Genomic DNA, 6,000 nt, shown 5'->3' on the forward strand with positions numbered 1-6,000 from the left:
CCGTCTCCCTCCCGACGCCCAGCGCACGGCTGTGCGCGCCGGCGGCGGCCGGGCAGCTCTCCCACGTGCGCGCGGCGGCGCCGACGTCCGTCCCCGCTGCTTTAGCTGAGGCGCTAAAACGAGCGCTGGAGGAACTACACGCCTTCCCAGGGCAGCGCCCTCCCCGGCGGGGCCGACGCGAAGGCTTCCCCCAGCGGAGGAGCTCCTCTCCCACGCAGTTAGGAACAGACGCGCGGGGAAGCCGTCGAGCCTCGGGCCGTCCTCTCGCGCCGGACGCGCAGCCCGCCGCGTTCCCGGGCGCCGGCGGCCGCCCCGCGCCAGGCCCGCCCGCCCGCCCACCCCGGTCTCGCTCCCGCCGCGCCCGCAGAGTCCCTCCCGGTGAGCGCGCCACCGCCCACTTCGCCCCTCGGGAAAGTGCCGGAGCCGCCGCTCTGGGGACGGCGCCCTCACCGCTGCCGGCACGTCTGCCCGACAGCGCGCTGGCCGCACTCGTCAGCCCCACAGCCCGGCCCCTCCGGCCGCCAGCGGCCTGGGCTCCCGCCCGCACCCGCGCAGGGCCGCCCGGCAGACGCCAGCGCCGGCGGGAAGGCTGTCGCGAGCCCGGGGACGGACACGGGCACGAGGCGCCCGCGGCCACGCAAGCAGACACGGCGCTGCCCCGGGACGCGGGGGACGACGAGGGGCGGGCCGCCCGGCGCGCGCGCGGGGAGCCGCTGCCCGAGCCCCCGTCCCGACCGCCATCCCGGACCCACGGGCCCCGCTGCGGCCCGTCCTCACGCGGCCCCCGCCCCGCGACCCACTTCCGACGCGGCCCACACGCGCCGCGTCCACACCACACGCGAGCACCACGGCGCCCTGCCGGCCGCATCCTTCCCGACGGCTCCGGCCGGCCCTGGGCGCGCCGCGGGGCGCGGGTGTCAGGGCGGCGGCCGCCCCCGGAGCCGTGAGGATGGCGAGCGGCCCCGCGGCCCGGCTCCTCCCTGGACCGCCCCGCGTCCGCGCCCCGCCGCACAGGGCCCACGCCGGCCGCCCCCTCCAGGCCCCACTCCTCCGCCGCCCCCCGCGATGGAGAGTCCAGCCCGGGCCGGCCGCCCAGGGCTGGGGACGGCGCCGCGCAGGCCCCGCCTCACCCGGCTGGAGCCTGGAGCCCGAGCAGAGGCAGACCCGACGTGCGGGTCCAGGCGACGTCCCCTCAGCGCCCGCCGCCGTCGTCGCCCGCCGCCACCAACAGTTACAGGCCGCGCGCCAACGGTTATCCCGCCCCGGATCCCTCCGCGCCGGGACTTCGCGCCCGACGCTGGCCCGCAGCGGACCCCGGCCCTCCTCCTCCCGCAGAGCCGCGCCGCCCGCCGTCCCCTCGGCGTCTGCCGTGGGCTCCCACGCGTGGGCGATTGCGGGACGCGGGCGGAAGTGGGCACAGCTCTCTTTTTCTGGGCGGATGGACACTGACTACAAGGGGTAACTGTGATGCACGTGACACTGAGTAACGGCGCAGCGGAAGGCGGGCGTGCGACGCGCCCTGATTGGCTGCCCTGCGGATGGCGGTTTCCCGCGGGCTGCAGGTGGAGGCGGGGCCAGGTCAGCCACGCCCATGCCCCGCCCCATCCCGGCAAGGCTCCGCCCAGCCTGGCAAGACCCCGCCCCATCTTGACGAGGCCCCGCCCAGGCCTCGCTTGGTCCCTGGAGCATAAGCACAGGTGGGTGACGAGGATGGGGGTGGGTTTGGTTCGTTCGCGGCTCTTGGGAGAGGGCCATGGACGTAAGACACCCTCGATAAACTGTGAACGTGTGACCAGGTGGGCTTCGAGCGCCCTGCTGTAAAAATGTTAATTTAATCTTGGGCTGCCTCTTAAAATTAGAAGCTATTTCGCTCATCAAATAAGAGATTCGAATTTTGCCCCAAAGAAAGTGAAACTGCATTCCAAGGCCAGGATGCCAGGCGGCTGTGTACCTACACATGCAACTTTCCAAATCAACAAATTGTGTGCTGAGTGTGCGAATGTTAACGTGTACCGCAGGGGTTCTCAAACTTTACCTGCATCCTGGATCACCTGGAGGGCTGGTTACACCACAGACCCCACCCCAAGAGGTGCTGATTCAGCGGGTTGGGTAGGCGGGACCCACTAATTTGCATCTCTAACAAGTTTCAGGTGAAGTTGATGCAGTTGGTCCAAGGTCCACGTTGATATGGGTCACTGAGTTAGATGCCCTCAATAGGAGTATATTTCTTCATTGGGCAAAAGCAACCCAAATAAAACTATTGTAAATATTGTAAAATCGAACAGAATTATTTGTTAAGCTGAGAAGTGGAACTGATAGTGACTAACTACGTGACTAGTTAAGTCCAACAATAATTCCATAGCTTCTTTCTAAAGGTGTGTGGGGTGGGTACCCGCAGTATGGTTGCTTCTAGGGACTTGTTTTAAAGCTGCATTTATGCAGCATTTTATTTTTTATTTATATTTAGGCGTGTATACTTTGGCGGGGGTGGGGAGTGCTGGAGAGGGCTGAGGCCTCTCCTAGCCCCCTCCCCAAGTCCTACAGTCTCATTTGTGGGATGAAAGGAACAGGCTGGATTTCAGTGTTTCCCACACTAGCTTGATTGTAAAACAAAAGCCGGGATGGGAGGAGAACTTCTGAAAAACAGATTTCCAGATCATCCTGATTCAGTAGGTCTGGGATGGGAGCAAGGAATTTTCTTTTAACAAGAGATGCCAAGTGATTCTTATGTTCAGAGAAGGTTGAGAAATTTGAGGCAAAATTTGTGATCCTGACATCATTCACACTTAAAGAATTTATGAGAAAAAACAAGACACTTGAAGCCAGGAGTAGTTTGGGGGAAAAAAATGGCTTCACAAAAATTTTCACTTTTTAAAAAATAAAGGGCACAATTTGGAATACAATACGAACCTTAACTTTTCCAGGAATGATTTTAAGATGTTGGTGAAAAAGATGTTCTATGAAATTGCCAGCAGATGGAGCAATAAAATAAGAAATAGATCTTCGCAGCCTCAACATGGGAGAAGAATATCATGAATGGACGTTAGAGGGCAGAAGTAACGCTTCCCCTCTGTTTTCTCCAAATGCCCAAACTCCTTGTAACTGCTGAAGATGCGTGCTAGTGTGAAATATCCCTAGTGTCTTGGTGTGTGTAATGTATGAAATGATTGGTTTCTAAAGATGTAAGAAGTTATGATACAAGATGTAGGCAAAACCCCTCATTCTTCTGATGGTGCAAACATGACATTTCACAAAGCTCCCAGAAAATTTAAAAAGAAAAGGTACAGAGAGAAAGTCGGGGAAATATTGATTTTTACAAGTTTCTATATTGACAGCAGGACCAGGGCCCTAGTGGCATCAATTATTGGATACGACTCTGTGCCTGACTCTGGAAATTAAAAAGTGAACAGATGGAGATTCTCCTTCCGGGAGCTCAGTCAAGAAGGGATGAATCCACACGGAAAGTCAGCAGAGTGCTCCAAATGATCTGCGTGCTTGGAGGGAGAGTAGGGTGCGGATCACTTCATGGAAATGATGCTGCTGAAGTCTTGAGGGATGAATGGGATTTGCAGGGAGCAGCGGGGAAAGCACGACGTAGCACTGTGGTTGGAACAGGCAGGGGCTGTTTAGGAAGCTGCAGGTAATTTGGTACAGTAGGAGTGACAGGTAAATGTAGGGGGGCAGGTGATGACATTGAAGGGACACACCAGGTTCTAAAGTTGGGTGGCAATGAAAACTGAACATCAAGACTGCTGACTCCAGACAGACACCCTGCTGGGTGCTGTGAATAAAATACACTCTCTGTGCACTTGTTGATGATGCTGAGCCCCAGGCTGCCAACGCGGATGCACATCAGAGCTGGGCTGGTCGCTGAACAGAGGAGAAGCAGGGACTGTGACAAACAGGAGTGTAAACGCCTTACCTGAAGGTGTCAGTGACTTCTGGGTCCTAGCCAGTCCTTGCCAAGAGCGAATGAGATCCCAGATTTGCTGTGTCTAATGTTATTTCATTGTTGTTTGTTTTGTTTCATTGAGGTGAAATTCATGTGAGATAAAATTAATCATTTAACAGTGAACAATTCAATGACATTTAGAATATTCACAATGTTGTGCAACCATCACCTCTATCTAGTTCCAAAACATTTTCATCACCCCAGAATAAAACTCCCTTCCCATTAACGAGTCTCCCCATTCCCCTTTCTCCCCCAGCCCCTGGTCACCATAAATCTACTTCTGTCTCTATGGATTTATCTGTTCTGTTCTTTTCATACAAATGGAATCATGTGTGGTCCTTTGTGTCTGTCTTCTTTCACTGAGCATAATGTTATCAAGGCTCATCCACACTATAGCGTGTATCAGTACTTCATTCCTTTTCATGGCTGAGCAATATTCCATTGCATGGATGGAACACATTTTGTTTAGCCATCCATCAGTTGAAGGACGGGTCTAATGTTTTTAAAGAGAAGCAGGAACCTTGGACATCTGTGGACTCATTTTCATCTCATGGCCACTGAGCTCCTGACAGCTGTGCTGAGGAGCATTCCAGCGGAAGGAAACTGAATGAAGGAAAAAGAAAAATCCCGAGTTAGTTCAGCTATGGCTGATAATATGGTCTTGGTAGATGGTGGCAAGCGTGGCAAGAACTGCTGGCTGGAAAAGAAAGTTGAGGGTCAACTGTCGTGAGTCCTGAATGCCACATGCAGGAGTTTTGACCATAGTCTCTAACCAATCAGCTTCTGAAGTTTTTAAAGCAGAAAACCACACAATCAGAGCATGTTTTGACCTAGTTCCGTTCATTCAAATATTGCAAAACCCCTTTAAACTCATAATCCAGATTTTGTTGGTAAAGCAATAAATATGCTGGTAAATTTATCATTTATTAATTGGTAAAGCAATTATTTATTTATTGGTAAAGCAATAAATAAAGTAGTTAAAAAAAAACTAAGGCAAGTTAGCATGAACTCCTTAACCAAATTTTTCAAAACAATTCACTCCTCCCTTCATATTTATCTTGTCACTCCAGTTTTATTGAATTAAAGAACTGTCTAGCTTCTCACCTGCTCCTCAGATATCTGACGTAATAAGAGGAGCAGAGTGGAGACATAAGTGTGTGCCCCAAGACACACACACACACACAATGAATATCTGGGAATATTCACTGAAAGGAAAGGGCAATTGGTGAGGCTGAGTTGATCTGCTTCTAAGTGCAAAATTTTAATCGAATATCAGAGTCCAGCCACAGTGGGGTGTTTTGGGGTGTGGGGGGCAGAAGAGTGCTGACCTGGGTCATGGGAACTGGGCTCCATTCTGTTCTGAGGAGTGGTCATGGCCACGCCACTTAAACTCTCATCATTTTCTCTGCTCTGGAGAATGAGGACATCGTCCTGGACCAGCACTTCTCACTGTGTGGTCTGTGGACCAGCCGCCCGCATGCACTTGGGAGTTATGAGAAATGCAGACTTTCGGGCCCCGCCCACCTGCTGAACCAGAATCTCCTGGGGCGGCGCCCAGGGGTCCCCATTGTAACAAACCCTCCAGGCCATTCCTGTGCCAATAAAAGGTTGACCAGCGCTGGCGCTGGCTGCGTGGGTGGACCTCTGAAGGTCCTCTTTGCTTCAGTCTTCCCCGTGTGGTTAAGAAAACCCCTCTGACTGCCCAGCATTAAACCTCACCAAGTTTCTCTGTCAGAATCAACACCAGTAGGCCCCAGCCTGCGAGGCCCTCAGGACGCCCCCGCCCGCCTCTGTGAGCAGCAGCACCTCTGCCACACTGGCCTTCTTTAGGGCCACACGCATGCCGGGCTCAGTCCTGCTTGGGCCTCCACCCGCCCTCCCCTCCGTCTGGAGGGACTGACTGCCTCCCGCCATCCAGGCCTCTTTTCACACATCCATCCTCAGAGGGCCCTTCCCTGAGCTCCCATCTGATAAAGCGCTCTACTCATCTCTCACAGCCCAGTCCTCGCCCTGCATCCTAGTTCCCAGCACTGCTGTGACAAGTTACC

The sequence above is a fragment of the Equus quagga genome, chromosome 15 (genome assembly GCF_021613505.1).
Source record: "Equus quagga isolate Etosha38 chromosome 15, UCLA_HA_Equagga_1.0, whole genome shotgun sequence".
NCBI classification, from domain to species: domain Eukaryota; kingdom Metazoa; phylum Chordata; class Mammalia; order Perissodactyla; family Equidae; genus Equus; species Equus quagga.